The 19,729-nt window shown below is 39.4% G+C and overlaps 1 protein-coding gene across 22 annotated transcripts in view; it reads left to right on the top strand.

Annotated features, from left to right (window-relative positions):
- ptprda (protein tyrosine phosphatase receptor type Da) overlaps nt 1-19,729 on the top strand; it is a 406,188-nt gene that overhangs the window by 185,375 nt on the left and 201,084 nt on the right. For all 22 annotated transcript variants that reach the window (XM_026161910.2, XM_026161898.2, XM_026161908.2 and 19 more), the window contains exon 8: nt 15,558-15,605. The gene's annotated coding sequence lies outside the window, so the exon portion shown is untranslated. The remainder of the gene's footprint in view (nt 1-15,557; nt 15,606-19,729) is intronic.

Here is a 19,729-nt window from a genome sequence, read left to right as displayed (position 1 = left end):
CAGCTCCAGATGCTGTTGCCTTCAAAAGCTGTGACACTTTCTATAGTGATTTGATGCTAAATCTGATGGTTTAAGAGCGCTCTGATTGTTTCTCTACTCCTTTCTGTACTACGTGAGCAGAAAAATAAAAGGTATGCACTCTGAAAAAGTGTCTCCACTATACGTAGAGCAAATTGTGTTACGGTCGGCTTTTCTCAAAGTGTAAATTGGACATTTGCCATCAGCGCTCTTTGAAACTGCCAAAGCCTTCCTGATATCTATTTGCCTTTATCGTATTTAAGTAATTGTTCTTGGCTTCTGTGTTAATGCAGTACTACACCATTAGCATGATGCTTAATAGCTAAATTTGGGACCATCGAAGACCAGTCAATTACTTTACTTTCCTATCAACCTCCATTTCAAAAAGCACTTGAGGAAACGATTTTCCATTACAACTCACTCCTTAATTGTTGAAGAGTATAAAAGCTACACTAATGCAAAAGAGGAAAAAAAGTTGTTTTAATAAATAAATTAAATCATTTCAATCCTTTCATCAATTTCCAGTCATTGTTTTGGTACCGATGCATTAAAAGTGGCACATTTTGGTTTTGTTAGCAATTTTCAAGCATAATTCCAAAGTTTTACAAAACTGTATTAGTTTTTTTGGCTGGCTTCTGTTTCTTATCATTTCTTGGATTTTCTTTTTTTCAGCCATACTTCATGTTTACAAATTAAAACTACACCTTGTTATTGTGGTGCCGATTTAGCTCAGTGCATTGAGCAGGCGCCCACTTACCATACAGTTAACAGCGGCCGGCCCGCGGCCCTTCGCCGCATGTCTTCCTCTCTTTCGTGTGCTCTATACTTTGTGTCTATTGAATAAAATTATTAATTACTTATTTACTGAGCCATACTTTAAATATAAGATTCCTTCTATAAAATGGGTCATAAAAAGGAAGACATTTACTTTTTACAGCACTTGGTACAGTAAATATTACAGTGAATTTGCTTATGTAGTAGATAAAAAATGCAATGGCGGTTTACACTGGACTAACATATCAGTGCAAAGGAGTTCCTGACATGGTGTTCATATAGGCTATTTCAAGAGCAGACGATGCACTGACTGATAGCCATTGCTAGCATATGCTAGAAATTAAACATGCAGTTAAATGTTTTTTCCTAACATTCTCAAAAGTAATTGTAGTTGCCTCTGTCTTACATATTTAAATATTTCCTGTAAAAAAAAATAAAATAAAACATTGTCTTTTTCTGTAATTTAGCTGAAAAGTTCAAAGCCAGAGTTAATATGGTTATTGTTATATTTGGTACATTAGCAGGAACCAATTATTGCAAGCGTGCTTATCACTTGTTAATTCCTGGTCGTACATGGACGTAAACTATTATAACAAGCGGGGCTGGGAAATTTTTAATATTTGACTGCATTCAGAAAAGGGAAAAGAAAGAAAAGAAGCGTTCTGATTTATACAAGAGAGCAGAGGAGCGCAGACAAGCATGAGCGACTTTAAAGTTTTTTAAAGGAAATGAGATTTGGAATATGACAGCGCTCCTAATATCCTCATGCACAGCTTCTCAGCATGTATGCTAATGTCCTGCCCTGACCACTAATACACAGGAGGAAAAGTGGGGCTAAATAAAAATGAGGAGAAACCTGTGAAATATAATTCTAAATGCCTAAAACGACTACAGTATCAGCCGTCTTGGATCTGTACTTCTTCATTCGGATGTTCTCATTTGTATCCACACCTGTGTCATTCACAGCCTTACGTCTTAACCTAATTTCATGGTCTGTGGGTTTGGATGGATGGCTCTGCTGCAACCTTTACACCGAGGGGAGGAGAGAGAGTGCCGTGAGTGCGTATGGTGCGCGCGCGCGTGTGTGAGCATCTGTGTGAGTGTGCACTTACACAATAGCACAATTGGGGAAGAGCAAAGAAGAAAGAGAGAGAGAGAGAGACCGGATGCACCGCTACAATAGCACAGAGAATTGTAGTCAGTGGCAGATATTAACCTTTTAACCTTGTACTTTCTGTTAACAAAAATACATTAAGCTGGATAGCTGACAGCGAATTGGGGTTTTACAGACTTTGACTGAGCATGACTGAATGATGAGGTGGACCTATTTTGTGGTAATGCACTTCAATTACAGAAGCAAGTCTGCTAAAAACACATAAGCTCAAGCAAGATATATTAGGGAATTTGGTAACGGCAAATTATTCCCATTGTTGATCTGAATGACATATGAACTACGCCTGACTGGAAAAGCTGGAGCAGGGAAAACAATGCAACCTTACATACAGAGCAGCGGATGAACTTTAACGATCCCAAACAGAATTAGTCACCGATTGTCGTTGATTAGATAACAGGTATTTTCTAGTAGATGCGATTATTTTTGGGGTCAGCGTAACAGCTCGGTGTGTTCTTAAGCAAAATGTCAACATTGCCCTTTTATCTTTTGGTGTGACGGCTTATTTAGCCAAACCATGCATGACACCAATTATACTGGAGGGAAATCGATTCCAACAACGCTCTCTACTTGGACAAACAATAAAATGATCAAAGTGACTGGATGGTTTTTTTTTTCTTCCAACAAGCAGCAAAATTACTTTGTACTTTAAAGCTTAGTTTTTAACCCGGTCAAAATGGGTAATTCTTAAAGCTGTTAAAGAGTGTTCTCCAGCGTGATATGAAGACATGGATATACACACAGAGAGGAAAAAGAAAGCTAAATAAGCAGCAAGAGCAACAAAGAGGAAGAAACAAGATGAAAGACGAACGCTGCTTCGCTATAACAACAGAAGGACATCTCATTGTTTTGTTGCAAATTGTCCCAATCGAGTCCACAGAGTTTTACCGTAGGCACAATTGTTTTTTCACACAGTAAGTGACATAGCTGGTCACAGTCTATTTAAAGAAACTGATACTTAGTGCAGTCTTCTTGCTATAGCTTTCACATATCATAATGCATAATAAATCACATTTTGATGTTATGACAGAACGTGCAAATTTACTAATAACTAATAATAATAGATTTGTCATTTCTTTTTGGTAATTTGTATCAACTTGTCCAAAAGTTCAAATAATAAAGATTGCTAACACAATTTAAAGCAAATCCTTCCCGTGCTAGGTGTAGCGGCACTGTTCTTCAGCGGATTATTCACGGGCACATTCTGTGCTCAATTAAAAACGTGCCATTTTCTAATTATTAACGGTTTACCTTTGTCTCACACATGGTTCTAAGAGACCACCACTGCTGCATTTAATCAACCCCTTACCTTGCTTTTGAGACATTTAATTTTCCACGCTGTCATTATCCATGTGCATTTTGTCAAGTTCAGAAGAGAGAAGAAACAGTGAGTCGCCCAGTTTGCATGAAGCTTATTTTAATTACTGTAGTATCTTACTCTGCTACTGTCCTCACTGAAAGTACAGTACTGTGAAACATATTAAAACCATAATGAATATGCTAATTAGCCTTTTTTATATTCAGAACCCAGCTGTGGTTTTATATTCTAATGATAAAAGCATCTTTTTATGTAAGCTATAATAAGTGCATGTAATTGCTGATATTATTGTAATTGATGTCTATGTTACGATGCAGGAGTTCATCGTGACTGAGCTACGAGTCTACAGCACGGCCTTAATCCATTTAACTTGTGATTGAACACATAAAACCAGTGATTTGAACAAACCGCTGGTCAGTGTTTTTATCAGGAAGGAACATTTTCATGGTCAAAACGTATACAAATGGCCAAGGCTACATAATCACACATGGATTAATGCACGAAGCCCAAAAACTTGCCTACACCAAGGAGGCACAGAGTTAGCATGGTAACATGTTTAAATTAGCACTGTATAGTCAAGCGTAAAAGATTTTAGAAAGTATGAAAGTATCAAACTTTAGCATATAATTTAAAATACAAAAGGCACCTCCACTGCAAACAATAAATAAATAAAATAAATAAAAAACTTTTGTTAGGCGTTACAGTGTGCTACACTATTTTTTGACTGTGCTTTAACAAGGGAAGGCTGGTCGCTGTATTTGTCGCCAGGAAATGTGATGATTACTTTTTAAGGACATGCTTTTGGATCAGTGTCACTGCAGCAGCAAGAGTGAAAGTTGTGCCGGATGTGCGGATTTGAACGGGAATATTAAATTACACCTGCTTTTGATAATAATGCCGGGCATGCTGAGTATCTGTGACAGTCCAAACCCACCCTGAGGACACAACAAATTGTACCTGCTGTTCCCGATGGGCTGTCCAGGTGTGCTAATAATTTCTTCATTTTAAAGACTGTTTACTGCTCGGTGCCGTTCTTCCTGTTCTCAAAGGGCTCAATGCAGTGCTGTGAAAAATTAAGTAGATCTCATGATTCAATAGCTTGTAGAATCTTTGGAGAAGAATCATTTCTGCATGACTTGGTTGTAAAAGACTTTTGGGGACTTTTTCTTTATAGTGGCGCTTTAGTTCACTGAAGTTTGCAAGTATTTGTTTATGCACAGAGTTCTTAAAGTCCCACGACAGCATTTCAATCAGACCGAGGTCTGGACTTTGACTGGGTCATTGCAATGCCTCGACTCTTTTCTTTTTCAGTCATTCTGTTGTGGATTTGCTGCTGTGCTTGGGATCATTGTTCTGTTGCATGACCCAGTTTGGGCGAAGCTTCAGAAGTCAGACTTTCTTTTTCGCAGGACCGTATGGCATGTGCCAGAACCACACAGACCATTTCCTGAAGTCTGCTGTGACTGTCAAGCCCCAATGTCCAGGAAAGCCTTATATGTGATTACCTCATCATACAGTTCTGCAGACTCCCATATTTGGCATGGCCACAGCCAGAGACTAGAGATGCCAAAAGTTCAGTTACACTTTTAGATAGTTCTTGCCAACAAATATAGCAGGAAGTATTTCACATTCTGAGGCTGGATCATAAAATAAATCAATTTTACACTGTGTGGATACAAATTGGGCTGGGGGTGATTTATCATTTTACTGGTGTCCAGGCCATTTTGGGTTAAATTAGGGATTTTGCAATGAGGAATGACGTGTTATTTGCATTTTTTTTTTATGGCACCGAGTCACCCACAAAATACAGAATCAAAAACCTTGTAAATCAGAGGGAATAGTTGGAAAGTCTCTGCTCGGTCTTGTAATCTGTCTCCTGTCTTAACAAGAGGTGTCTGAGGCAAGAGTGGGGAAGAAACCCAAGTCTCACTGGTACAATTACAGAAGTGCACTGCAGTCACTTAGCCTGCTAATACACGGTGTGATATTAATTACTGTTTGTAAACAATGCACTTTGCAGAGATTATTGCATGCACTCTGCGTCCTCCATTTGTGTTTGGTAATTCTCACAAGTGATTAAGTGGTGCAGCAAGGACAGCTGTTCAAGATGAGTTCATTGGCATGTTTAATTAATTGCACTTGAGATAATTATTCAATCATTACTTTGATTAATTTTCTGCGTCCCAGATAATGCATCAAACGTCTGCTCGACGTCAATAGTTTTGAAAGCATGAGTAAAACAAGCCAAACCGATTTTGGGGGGTTTTGATTTAGGACTAAAGTAAGCTTTTGTTTCCGAAAATAATGCCAATGTCAGCCCGCCACGATGGGAATTCGTTATTTTGAACGCATGGTTGATCTGAACAATGCTAATGCTCACTTAACAGGCATACCATAAAGGTTGCTGTAACACCTGTCGAGCCAACACATCAGCATCACCCTGCCACCGCTCACTTCCCTGTTTTAAACTCATTTCAGTCTGCGTTGCGTTTAGAACAGGCTTATTCTTCACCTCCTCAGATATGCAGGGTAGTGGCAACATCCAACTGAAGGAAAGCCAGGCAAATCGTTTGTGAGAGATCTTGTCAAACAGATTAATTCCCACCCTGGGCCTTGGGGTTCTGGACCGTTTTTCTGTCATGCTGCTTTGCCAGGCTTCCTCTTGATAATACCCCAAAGATAAAATTAATTGTGCAGGGAGATGTGGGATGGGGAGTATCTAAAAGGACCTTGAGCAACACATGAAGCTCTCTTTTCCTCTCCGCTCCTCTGCATGTGAAAACACAGAAACAATCAAACCGTCAAAAGCATGACAGATTGCACCGATGATCGCTAACTTTGTTAAGAAGTTTCTGGAAGCGGGAGGTCCTGACAGAAATGTGAAGGGACAAAATCAACCCTTGTGGAATAGCCTTGTCTTCAAATGTCTGTGCTTAAATTACCGTCAAAGTGGAATCCCCTCACTTCATCAGCAGTTTACAAAGAAGCACGTCACACTAACATTTGCCTGCAGCTGTCTAGCTGTTCATCTGCAGGCTGAAGCACATATTCGTCTCTTCTTTGACGCCGATGTTCAGAGTTTAAACAAACTAAAGATGTGGCAGAAATTTAGCATTGACACAGAATCTAATACAAGAATATGAGTCATGCTAACGGCATTGTGATGCAACACAGTACTTAGGCAAATAACCGCTTTGCGTCACTGTTATAAAATGCTAATATTAGTAATGACTGAAGTGCTATTTTTTTTCTTTGGAGCCATTTGGTCAAAAATGTAATATTAAACTAATATAGTTAGTGCCAACTGGATCATCAAGTTGTTAAAGTGTTAGTGTGGATGTAAATTTCGATGCGATTCATGGGATAGCTATTAAGGCATTTTATTGACAAAGCCTGAAGACAACAAAAGTCTCAGAAATCATCCTCCTGAGACTAGTGGATGCCTGTCTAAAATTTCATGACAAGCCATCCCTTAGTTACTGAGGTTTTTCTAACCACAATGCTAGCTAAAATGCTAGCTAAAAGCTGCTATAAATTTCAATGGGATAGCTATTTTGGCATTTTATTGACAAATCCTAAAGACAACCAAAGTCTCAGAAATTATCTTCTTGAGACCAATGGATGCCTGTACAAAATTTCATGACAAGCAATCCCTTAGTTACTGAGATTTTTCTAACCACAATGCTAGCTAACCACAATGCTAGCTAACCACAATGCTAGCTAAAATGCTAGCTAAACGCTATTTTTCCTGTTCATACTGCCCAATCAGCTATACCTACAACACCGGAGCCAAATGCAGACACACTTGTGTGAAGCAGACCTTTTCCACAACCTCCTGTCGCCATGTGTATCTCACTACATTACAGAACAAGTGCTGATCCCTGCTGTGACAGTGTCTCTGTCTTCACCATTGCCCTTCAAAAGCTGCCCAAAGAGCAATTGAACCAAGAACAAAAATCCATAGAGGGCAAAACAGAGGAGCAGGTAGACTGTGGCAGCTGTACTTCTGCTGTTTTTTAATAGCCCCTTGGCAGTGGAGCTGCCCCTGTCACCTCTACTGCAGATGGTGCAAATGAGCCTTTATATGCTGCTGTTGGAGACTGTGGACATGCAGCCAAAGCTCAATCGCAATCCATGTTTGCATGGAGAGATGACTCAAACAAAAGTGTTGCTTTTAGTTCTGTCAGAGTCAAAACACATTTTCAGCTGCCTGAGAGGTAAAAAAAAAAAAGACAAGAAAAAGAAAACATGTTACTACTAGTGCTTAAATCAGGATTTTTGTCAGCTACAGTATTTTTTTCCTGCACACTAGAGTGACTGTTGTTGCAGCTCTTGCTGTAATTTGTATATTTTTTAGTAGCATATACTGAGATGTTGGTACTGTCAAGAGTTGTAGTATTTTATGAATAAGAGATGAGATCATTGAACTGCTTGCTGCACATCCGTTCCTTTGCAGAGGCAGTCAAACTGTCGTCCGAGCACACTTAGAGCAAAACAGTTCTTGAGAACAACAATGTTTGGCAGTTTCCATTTGTGTGGATTTGAGTCTCATTTTACTGAGAACTTCCTGCTCGTACTCTGTGCACGTACACAAAGGCAGCCCTGTGATAACCCTCACAGTCCCTGGGCAGTCTACATCCAACAGCTTTGAGCCTTAGAAGTTGCCGCTGTCACAGTGTGACATCATGAGCTGGGCTGGCAGTGTCCCAGTGGTGTTCTCCTTTGGAGCCAGAGATATTCTTCGACAGAGCTCATCCTGTGATTCCACAGTGTCACTCACGGGCCCAGACAGCCAGGATGACAGCCCTGGAATGAGAGCTCAAGAGCAGGTAGAAACTGTTGACAGGACCCTGGGGAGCAATTATGAGCAAAGCCCCACGGGCTTGCTCAAAAGAAACCACAGCTCGTTTAAGTCGATTAAAAAACAAACCCGCACCCCTGTTAAGGGATAGCACTTCTTGCTAGATTGTTGGACAAAAAAGTTTGATGCTCAACTGGTGACGGATTAATAATAAAAACTCCAAGGGGTTGTCAAAACTAAAGAGTTAAGCTTCAGAGTAAATTAGACTATTTGGATTTCCTGTCAGCAAAATCTTGTCAGTCGTCATCTGTGAATCAGTGAATAGTAAACGTAGTGATGTGATTAACAACTTGACCTTTTGCGAGCTTTTCTACTCTTCAGCACTTGTGTTTTTAAGCCTAGAAAATCCAACAGGAATAAATTCAATAGCTACGTTTGACACTCAGCACTTCACTCTCTTTAAAATACCTTGAAATAATCAAGGCAGACAGGTAATGGTTTGGAATAGGATTCAGCTTGCTGCCCTGTGACAGACATTTCCAATTAAAAAGGGTAAATAACTTGAGATTCATCTATTTCACCCTGTCCCGAGATATATCAGTCTATCGTGCTTTAAATCCGTTCAGCCCTGAAATGGTAATATCACAGATTTGGATTTCCTAGGAAAGAGAAATGTCATATAGTTCCAATATCCTCACACTGCTATTTAAATCTCCCTACCCTGTCTGTGTTAGAGTTTTCACGAGGCAAACGGAGCATGGGAGGAAGCCAGTGATATTATAAACATTATATTGTAGCTGGAACTTTACAGAGAGTGTGTTTGCAAGACTTTTGGATTTGGCTTTTTCTGGCAGCAGTGTGCCAAGGCGTACGTTGCTCACAGGTGGTAATGCCATAACTTTTACAACCCACTGTTCTACCCGTGGGATGCAAACTCTATGCGTTACTTTCACCAGCTGCTACTATGCACAATTATTTGGATTATTGAGAGCTACTACGTGTTACACAAATATGAACATGTAGTTTGTACCAGTAAATTAGACTATGAATTCACTGATTCAATGGAGTTTGGTAATTAAAACAACATTGTAGAAAGGAAAGCAGAGCAAATGAAAGGAAAAACACAGTATGACAGACATTGTGAAAGAGTCAGAAAATCTTTAATTGAGATTTTGCTCACATGTAAACCGCATGACATAGTGATAAGCATGCTGACAGTGTAGGATCAAGCGATTAATCCCCCAGTCGTACAGGCTTAGAGGTTAGCCCATGACTATCTGGCAACCACGAGTCGTGAGGGAAAAATTAGCACTCTCCAACCAGTTGCAAGAGGTTGCTGGAAGCTGATAGCAGTCTCTGGGGAAAATGATTGCTAAAAACTCAGAGACCATTCAGTGACCCCTATTTTTCCCTAGTGACCCTTTAGGGAAAAATGTATTCTCTCAAACCGGTTTGCAAAAACCTCCTTGTGATTGCCTTGGTTGCTAGCATATTGCTGCAAAAATGTGATTAGCTAAACAAGCTAATTATGTTGTCAAACTGACACGTGTAAACTTGAGGTTTGTGAATTTCAGCTGTGGGCTAGCAAGATGTCTGTAAAGCATGTCTTCTCCTTTTCAATATAAAAGATGTAGGCTGAATATCCCTGTCTTACTGTATCCATGAAATGAACTAGCATGTTGATCTTGTATGACGCTGATCATATCAAAATACCGGCTATCTGTAAGCAAAGCTGGAACTTTGCACATGTAGACTAGACGAGGGGGAAAAAACCTTTTGAATATCAGGCAATATTTTCTTCTTTTTTTCTGTCCAAAGAAGGAAGTAGGTTAAGTTGTGCTTGCATGAGCTGTTTCATTTTTGCTAAATAACAACCCCTTTCAAAGCTGTCTAAACTGATCGGCGTTGTCCGGTCTGATGTTGTGTAACCTCACAGATACTTTGAGCTACCTCCTTATTTCCCAAGGGGAGGCCACAATGGATGGATCCTCATGTTTGTTACACCAGATGCCCTTCCTGACATCATTTATCTGGGCTCTGGATCGACATTAAGAATACATTAGCTTGTAACCCCTGGGGGGCGAAATTGAACTAGGAAGCTTTCCCTTGTAAGCAGCTGTGTTAACTACCACACCATAAAGCCACTGTCTGATGTACTATAACCTGATACTTGTCGGTTTTGGTAGCTCATATCCTGACAGCAGTGCAGTTTTCGGCTGCAACTCTCTACTCCGCTTTAACCTCCAACTAATCTTCTGGGGGAGGGTTTTAATTCAGACTGTAATTTCTGCTCTGGTACTATTGTTATATAGAATTTAAACAAAGTCTAAATATTATGTATTTTTCCCCTATAACCCCATAACCTAAAATTTCTGACATTATTCAACTGACATTTACTACATAAACCAAACTTTTTCCTGGCCTGATCTCAATCTGGCACAACTGGTTGCGCAGACCAGTGCTGCGAGTGTGATGAATGGGCCGCCTTTGGCCCAAAGCTTGCCCAACTGCTAATAACCAGAGCTGATTTCAAGTCCAAATTACCCCACATCCACATATGCATCCCAAAAGCTCAGCCAAACTTGGATTACTGCTTTTCGAATACAAGTGAGCGACATTTAGCTGTAATCAGCTCCACTTGGCTGACTACCTGCACTACTGTAGCCTGAGTCTTGCCCTGCTTTTGCCTCGATTAACTCCAGCCTGCACTGATGAAATGCAGCATCATGATAGTGGGGAACATCCAAGGGATGGAAAAAGTCTTCTTTTTTAAATAAATAAAGTGACATGACTCATTAATGTGATGGATGACTTTGCAATTTTCTGGGACCTCAGCATCGACCCAGCCCCACCAGCCCCCTTCAGGAGTACCCCTTGTGGGCCATTCCCAGGTGAAAGCTGGACATTTAAACGTGTCCCTTTTAAGTGCTGAGGCAAGCAGGTCCGCTGGGCAAATGATTGCCCTTTTTAGCTCTTGAAGCTCCTGAGGACCCATTTAACTGTGAAAATAAAATTGTTACATTCACCTAATAGCCAGTTAGTCTAAATTATACAGCAATATTTTAAATGACAAAAACAAAAGCTAAAAATAAATAAGAATATAAATTAAGTTAATTATCATCTGTAAACGCTAAGTGGAGCACATTTTATAGATTGAGAACCAGCAGATTTAAAACAGACTCTTGCTAGTTTGTTTTAATCTTGTTGACCAAAAATGTAAATTAGGAAGGGCAATTTTTGTTCATGAAGGAGATCATGACACATTTAGTTAATCCATCGCTGTCAAAGCCCAATACTTTTAATCTATGCTATTCAAGTTCTAATTGCGCCTCAGTCATGTTTTAAATTATCTGATAGCATCATAGCTTTAAACTTGAAAGAATCCACATTCAGAAATAAGCTTAAAAAAACATTCAACCTTTCTCGTAGATTCATGAATGTTTCAAACTAATTTGATTGTTCTATCAAAGTCTCTGTGACTTTACCAAAATAAAGTGTGTGAGAAATGTGAAACCTTTTACAGCAAATGGTGTAATCCTTTGTATTTTCAGCCTTTTTGGGTAAAGGTAGATGTCTTCAGATTTCAGGCACAGTATTTCCAGCACCTAGAGTATGCTACACCATATTATACAGTACACTGTGTATACAGTGCACAGCAAACCCCCAGACAAATCGTGTGTTTAGAGTCGATGATCACAGTATGTAGTCTGGTGTGATGGAGTCCTGCCTACACTTTTTTATGGCACTAAATGTTCGCAGTTTCAAAAAAGTCACTTGAGATAGAACTGATCTATATACGGCAGCCCTGATGTTGCATAACACGCTGCCTAAGTACTGATTACTGGCAATTATGTCCAGAGACGGCTGACACAGTCAGATCTATTATAATGCATCCACTCTACAGACACTCACAGAGTTGTACCCTCGCTATCGGTGGGTGACTGGACTTAGTTTCTATGGGAACCAAAGTGCAACACACACTGGTAAAATGAAAATACAGCTGTTGTTGTTCATACAAACGGTATAAAGCAAAAGTAAAGCCGACTGTTTTAGAACTGCTACGAGCTGAGCAGCTGTTACACTAAAGATATCCCAGCTTATAGTTATAGTATATATACTCATAGTTTTTTGCTGCCGGATGGGGAGGGGTAACAGCACTAGATGACAAAATCCATTACATATGTGATTGAGCTTCATACTTTTGCTATGCTAAACTCTGAATGTTCAATGATAGCAGAGTTAGGTGGCAGTTCCAAACCTTTTTTGTGCCACGTACTGGTTTATGTTCGACAATATTTTCACGGACCGGCCTTTAAGGTGTCGCGGATAAATACAACAAAATGAAACCAGTACCAGTACCAAAAAAAAGAAGATTTATTCATAACACATGGGAAAACAACCAGGGAAACAGAGTTAACGAGAAAAACGATAATAAAATAACGAACCCTGAAAATCATAAATTTCACAGCCCGGTAACAAACGACTCAAGGACCGGGGGTTGGGGGCCACCGCTTTAGATAGTCTTAGCTGGTTAAAGTATGAACTTACAGCTGCACAGCCAGCTTTAAATAACTCAGATGTTTGTGCTTCATCAACAATAAAGAAATGATATCACATTAGACCCCAGTCACACCAGCCCAAGGACCCATTTAAGTGTGTTTCTCGATCGGTTGGCGTGTGGTTCCTGGACAATGAGGACAGTTGCTGAGGCAGGCAAGTTTATTAAGTCCGATTAATGCGGACCTAGAGACTGATTAGTGACCCCCCCCCCCTCCAGTGAACGTTTTCTGTGATTTGAGTTTTATTACCACTTGACAAATGTTTGCAGACAAGTTGGCATTTTCGATGCGAACTACTACCCGCTTGGCATCCACTTTTTGTGAGAGATTTAGCCTAGCAAAAGCCTAAACCTCCAGCAGCGACATGCCAACCGCACTTAGTCAGGAAACACACATTTTTCCCTCTCTGCCATAGATCCTGTGTAGCTAAACTTTAGCTCTTCTTAGGCAATTGAATTCTAAATTATTCAATTTCAGCCTTCTGGTGTTCATTCTAGATCTCTTTCAGTCCTCTTGTGTGCGCATATGCATCATCACAGAAAACTGTGGTCTTGGAGTCATCGGCTGTATCGGGAACTACCAGAAAAGCAGCTTTGAGGCAGGATTATTTATCTCTTTTTTGCATATAACACAAATAATGTGTGTCATTAAATAAAATTGAATTGTAGAGTTCAGGATAGGTGTAGGTGTGTTTTCCTAAAATACTGTGTCAAGTGCAGATGCACCTATTAATACCACACAAGTGGATCTTCTTAATTAGTGTCTCCAGTCCCACATTCCCAGTTTGAATACCACTCAGGTCCAAACTTCCAGTATGAACTTCTCCTCTTTGGCAGTATCAACATATGTGTCTCCATATTAATCTTTCTCTGTCCTTTTGATTATCTGTGCACGTGCCTCAAGGGTCATTCAGATGTTTTGCTTGAAGGGCTGTCTGGTTTTGACAAGTGCCCTACTCACCTGTGTACATGGCATGAATAGAACACAAAGTAAATATGTCCTCCCTTATGGTAGGTCAGACTACAAGGCAGTCCACTTTTCTGCACACAGTGTTGCAGGTGTAAATCAAGAACTGAATTTCAACACAGTGGCATACGAAGCTTTTGCCTCAAGGGCCTGATTTCCTTGTTCTCTGGTGTTTTAACAATGAGGCTGTTCTTGACAGTCCAACTGAGGCAGTCATGTTTAAGTGGCCCTTGAGCCCAGCCTGTTTTGTGTAACAGAGTTAAAAGCACTAAAGTGCATCAGGACTACTGATATGTGCCCAATAAATATCATCAAGCCAGTGTTTTCTACTTATTCTTGTTTTCATTCATTTTATCTTATATCTCATTATGCTGTTGGAAAAACCATGACCAGCAACTGCCTGGATACCTTGATTTTATTGTGTCCTTTGCAGATTCAAGCACACTGTGCCTAATGCAGCAACACGACCCTATGGTGTGTGATGGTGTACTTTTCTTTTTTTTAAAAAGTTGTTTTTTTTTCTACCATGACCACAAGGCTGATGTGACTTAGCACAAAGCTCCAATTTTGTTTCAGCTGTCCCAAGAAAACTCACCCAGAAGCACTGTGGCTTGAAGCCCACTTTCATTTAGAAGGTAACACATGGTGCGGCTAGATACTACTGCGAGTCTTAATCTCTAAAGTCAGGTTGTATCCATCCTGACGTTTTCTTAGCTTTTAGTTTTGCACTTTAAACTACCCCCCTGTTAAATCTGGGGTCAGGTTTCCTCTGGGCCAGAGGTGGGCAAATACTCTTCCCATGTCTTTACAAGCTTTTTAGTGCGGCCCCCAACAACATTCCCAGTTTCCCATGTTTCCCCTTGGGAAAATTAATTTCCCTCCCCTGCTCTAGCCCGTGCCAGCATCTCCCTGTGAATCTTTACCATGACCACACGTGGCTATTACAGTTTTATCCTCTCAGATAATTTATGTGTGTGTGTTAAATGTGGCACACATGATGATGATGATGACAAATAACACAATAATTGGATTGCTCCATTTGTCAGGGCTGAAGATTAAAACCATGTTATACTAATTAAAGTCTGCTTTAAATATGACTACACGCACATTTATATAGCAACACTTGGAAAGGGATTTGTCTGCGCTATTTTAGACTACGGTTCAGTTCTTTTCGCACATTCTTTGTTTAAAGTTAAAGCGAGCCAACATCATAATAGTGGGCATAGCCCTGTGTCAACTTTGTCTGAAACTTAGCAGTTCGTAAAGGAACTTAGAATAGAATCAGCGAACTCTGGACACCTCTCAGAGTTAGCAGTAAGGGTAAACATTTTCATTTCATTTAAGTGCCCATTTAAACATATATACACAAAAGCTTTATGTGCATTTTCATTCAAAGACAACACAGAGATGATTTCTCAAAGATGCATCTTTGCATGTTAACAGCAGACTTCTTTATAGTACATCGTTACATTTCCAAGCTCGTATTACTATCATCCTTCAATCCTAGACGTTGTACTGTATCACAAAATATCCACATAGTACTCCATAGTTTAAACACTACACTGCAAAAATTGTGCTATCTTAGTGTCAGCACAAATTCTTACACAACAGAAATTGTTGACAAGAATCAATCATAATCTAACTTTAAATATCAATGCAGTTAATTTACTTTCAGCTGGCTAAAGTCAGGCATGTACCTGTGAATACTGTACTTCTGCCACTACCAAAGAACTGCTGCTGCAGACGGGATGATCCTCTTATAGGCTCGGCAATCTGGGACACTATTCCCACTTCTTACTTTTGCCAATTTGCTCCTGGAAGCCCCTGAGTCCTTGTCTTCATTAAAGGAGTTCCTCATTGATCAATCACTGTCAGGGGAGTTGCCCTGTAATTGCACTGAGGCGTAATCATGACTGACGTCTCCCCCCCCTCCCCCCTGCTCTGTCACAGGTCTCGGGAGAGAGAATGCTCCATGACTTTCACACCTTCGACCTCAAGGTAGGCCCCTCTAAGGATTTTACTCTTCCCTTTGGGGTTTATCTTTAACGTTATCAGGTTTTGGACTGATTATCGTCACTCATGCATGTGTTTGTGCATGTATGTTAATGGCGATGGGGACAGGTAAGTTAAGATTTTGAATAAATATGAAATATATTTTTCACTGATACGACTGATTTCCTGTCATAGATGCGATAGACTATATTATGTGTATTCATTTAAGAATTTTTCTACGCAATATATTTATACTTAGAGATACACTCTGTAAAATACACAGAGGTTCTTCACTGACTTGAAAAGAACACTTAACAGACAGCAGACGGGGAAAAAATGCTAATCTTGGCCTCTCGTCAAGTTGCTCATGGAGCTAATGTTGTAGATTAGCAGTTGCTGTAACCTTCAGCTTGTCATTTTCCCAAGCAAAAGTGTCTGCAAGCACTCTTGATGTTTTGTACTTATAGGAGACTTTAGATAACCAATTTAAAATCCAGTATTTTGTAACCCCTGTGTTTAATCTTGGCATTTACATGCTCTAACTACACGAGCAGGCTCAGGTAGACAAAATTGAATGCTAATGTGATGCATAATATGAAGCAATAGTTTATCCCAGTTATTCATTTATTTGACATCAAGATCTTGACTTTATTGAATTATATTTTTCCCCCTCCAACAATGTGGCTAAGGCTTTTTATGCATGACGCATAAAGTCCTGAGCTGCTTTGTTTTATGAGACATAAACTAATACATACAGTCATTTCAGTGTTTCCCTGTGCTTTAGCTCCAAGTGTTTGGAAATGAATACGTTCCTGCTCACAGTTAACTTTTCACAGCTGTAGCACATGCAGAAAGGTCACATGTAAGTTTGCCATCAGCTCTGTAATGTGTGATGTCAAGCCAGCACATAGATTTTTGGAGTATGACTTGCAAAAGATGCAAAATGATTGGTTGATTTTCATGGAATGGAACTGATACTGTTGCCATGACATTAAACCTACCAGGATGCAAAAGTTCCGAAAACATTATAAGATTGTGTAAAATGATTTGTCACTCCGCCCATTTCTGTCACAGTAAGAGGTTTGATGGTAAAGCTTGTGATCATGCTTACAACTGCCTGCTGTGCCTACACCGAGCATTGTTAGATTTAGCTTGTAATCCGTTACAATATTTTAATTGTTCTCATTTTGAAATTGTAATTTTATTAACTCATTTATGTACTTCAGCACTTGGCAAAGAATAACCTCGCCTCTACCCGCTTCCCACAACACGCGCTGTACATTTTCAAATGTCATTTATGTGACACTTGTAATACAAACATCCATAATGTTTTAACTAGGGGGGGAATTGCAACACGGATCTCAATCATTGTGAATTCAGGGCGCAGTCAGAAGAAAGGAAGGTCAGCACGGCTGAACTCTCCTTCCCACAAAACATGATTGTTTTATCAAACTTTGAAAACATGCTCATGATTACTGCTGCTGTGGCAAAACGTCAACAGAATACTGCGGAAAATGCTTTTCCCTGGGAAACTATAGCAGCATTTTCATCTTTTGGGAATAATTCGGCCTTATTTTATACATTTTACCAATGGTAGAGGTTAGGATTTGGACAAGTAGGAAAGTGGCTATTTGCACATAACTAATGTTTTAGAAACACATATACTTACACTCGTAATGTAATAATATAAAGACATCTGTAGATGAAATAGAAGTGTTGTTTTTCACTGTCAGTCTATGCGATTGCAGGGACCTTGGCATTTACTAAGTCTGCCATGTCATTGTCTGGAAAAGTGTTCAGGACCATGTACGAGGAGGAAAGTTTTAAATTTAAAATGTAATCAGCACAATCACCACAAGCAATCAGTTCCTCTTCATTTCACCTGATCGAGCCCCCTGCTAAAAGGAGGCTGTTAAATAGAGCATCTTATCAGGCCTGGATTAAGTTTTGACTTTGATTAACATCTGTAGTCTGAGTTTAGAATGTCAAAGTTCAACTTAAAGGGAGAGATAGACAATTTATATATACAAACATCCATAATATATATATATATATATATATATATATATATATATATATATATGTGTGTGTGTGTGTGTGTGTGTGTGTGTGTGTGTGTGTGTGTGTGTGTGTGTAAATTGTCTATCTCTCTTTTTATAAGGCACACTTTCTATCCTTTATTAAATACAATTGTTTATTTATTTTATTCCAGAGTTGCATGAGAATCATACAGTAAAGCTAAAGTGACATTAGCTTAAAACTGATTAGCTTAGTTTAGCATCAGATTTGTATAGAAGGTCAAAGGTCAGTTCGCCCTTTAGTAATAAAATCTACTCTAAAGAATACCGTTCAAAGCTGACTTTTTAAAATCATTTTTGTTGAATCATCACAAATACTGAAGTAATATTATATATGAGCAAAGAACTGAAGGGGAATTTTAAAGATGGCATGAGTGCATACAGAGAAAATGAGACAGATGTGACAATAGAAAAAAAACAACAACAACGACAAAACAAAACAAAAAAACTCCTCAAGATAAATCAGACATACATAGGCGACCGTGGCTCAGGGGGGTTGGGAATCGCATCTGTAACCGGAAGGTCGCCGGTTCGATCCCCGGGCTCTCTGTCCTGGTCGTTGTGTCTTTGGGCAAGACACTCCGCCTACTGGTGTTGGCCAGAGGGGCTGATGGTGTAATATGGCAGCCTCGCTTCTGTCAGTCTGCCCCAGGGCAGCTGTGGCTACAACTGTAGCTGCCTCCACCAGTGTGTGAATGTGAGAGTGAATGAATAGTGGTATTGTAAAGTGCTTTGGGTGCCTTGAAAAGCGCTGTATAAATCCAATCCATTATTATTATATGTAAGACTGTCTGTGCAAATATGTTTGAGGACATTGGAAAGTTAACTCCATACAACACTTTCAATGACAGGCTTCTGTTTCAGACAATGAAAATGCAGAAGTGTACAAAAGCGTATACAAATAAATGCCCAGGTAATAAGGTGATAAGGGGAGGTTTAAGGTGAGTGTTAAAAAAAGTTTAAAAGAATGCAGAAAATCATATACTCAGAAAAATGAATTTAAAAGTGAATCAGTTCAGTCGGTAACCAAACAAACAGGATAATCAGTGGAAATGTACATAAAAAAGAGGCAAACTAATATAATTGGCAATTTATGTCAAATTTCTGAATTAACTAATGCCCACATTTTTGAATCCTTTGATTCTTTTAGTTATATATTAGTCTTAATCTCTTCCTTTTGTCTTTAACCCCCATTTAACCCATTTCCCATGTAACCCCCCCTCCGCAGGTGATTACACCCAGAACAGTGGAGGTGGAGAGAAGCACAGATATCAGATATAAGTGTTACTAAATAGTGTGTTGTTTTTCTTTTAAAAAACAAGCTGTGATTTTTTAGCTTTTTAGATCAGGACGGACTCGTTGAAATAACATATGGGAAACAGGAGCAGTAGGTCGCTGTTTCAGGGCTAGATGCTGGAATGGTCTCCAGTTTCTAACATCTTAATTTTTTTTTATTATTATTTGTATATAATAGCTGTCAAATGTCATGCACAAAATCTTAGAACAGTAATTTGTTTCATTCCGTACATGACTTAGAGGAAATTATGCATGTGATTTTTCTCAAGCAGTGAGAAATGTCTGCATGCATGCTGAGCCATCAGAATGAATTCTTTGTAGCTGAGGAATCTGCCGGCTTCAGAGCTCTGTGTGTTTCTTGAGCAGTGGGCATGTTTGAAAGGCCGGCTGCAGTCTGCCCACCCAATCACAAGTTAGAAATAGTCATTTTCTTTCCTACTTTTCCATTGTTGGTACTTGTTTTTTCTTAACTTTTAACTGGTTGGGCAAGTGGCATTAAAGCAACAAAGACAAACTTTCAATTAATGTAATTCCCTTATTTACTGGAGATGTATATTTGTAAGGGTATTATAATTTATACACATTTCTTTATCTTCCAAACTTCAGGGCATAAATTTGTCCGTTTTGCATCACAGGACTAATTTCCAGGATAATTACTTGTGAAAAAAATGACTCGACAGTCTTAAGAAAATTAGATTTACTCGATTTGCAAATAAATAAAAACAATGGGGTTCAGATAAATCCCCTTTTTGGCAT

Source organism: Astatotilapia calliptera, chromosome 3 (genome assembly GCF_964374335.1).
Source record: "Astatotilapia calliptera chromosome 3, fAstCal68.1, whole genome shotgun sequence".
NCBI lineage: Eukaryota > Metazoa > Chordata > Actinopteri > Cichliformes > Cichlidae > Astatotilapia > Astatotilapia calliptera.
This window is presented reverse-complemented; position numbering and strand designations above follow the sequence as displayed.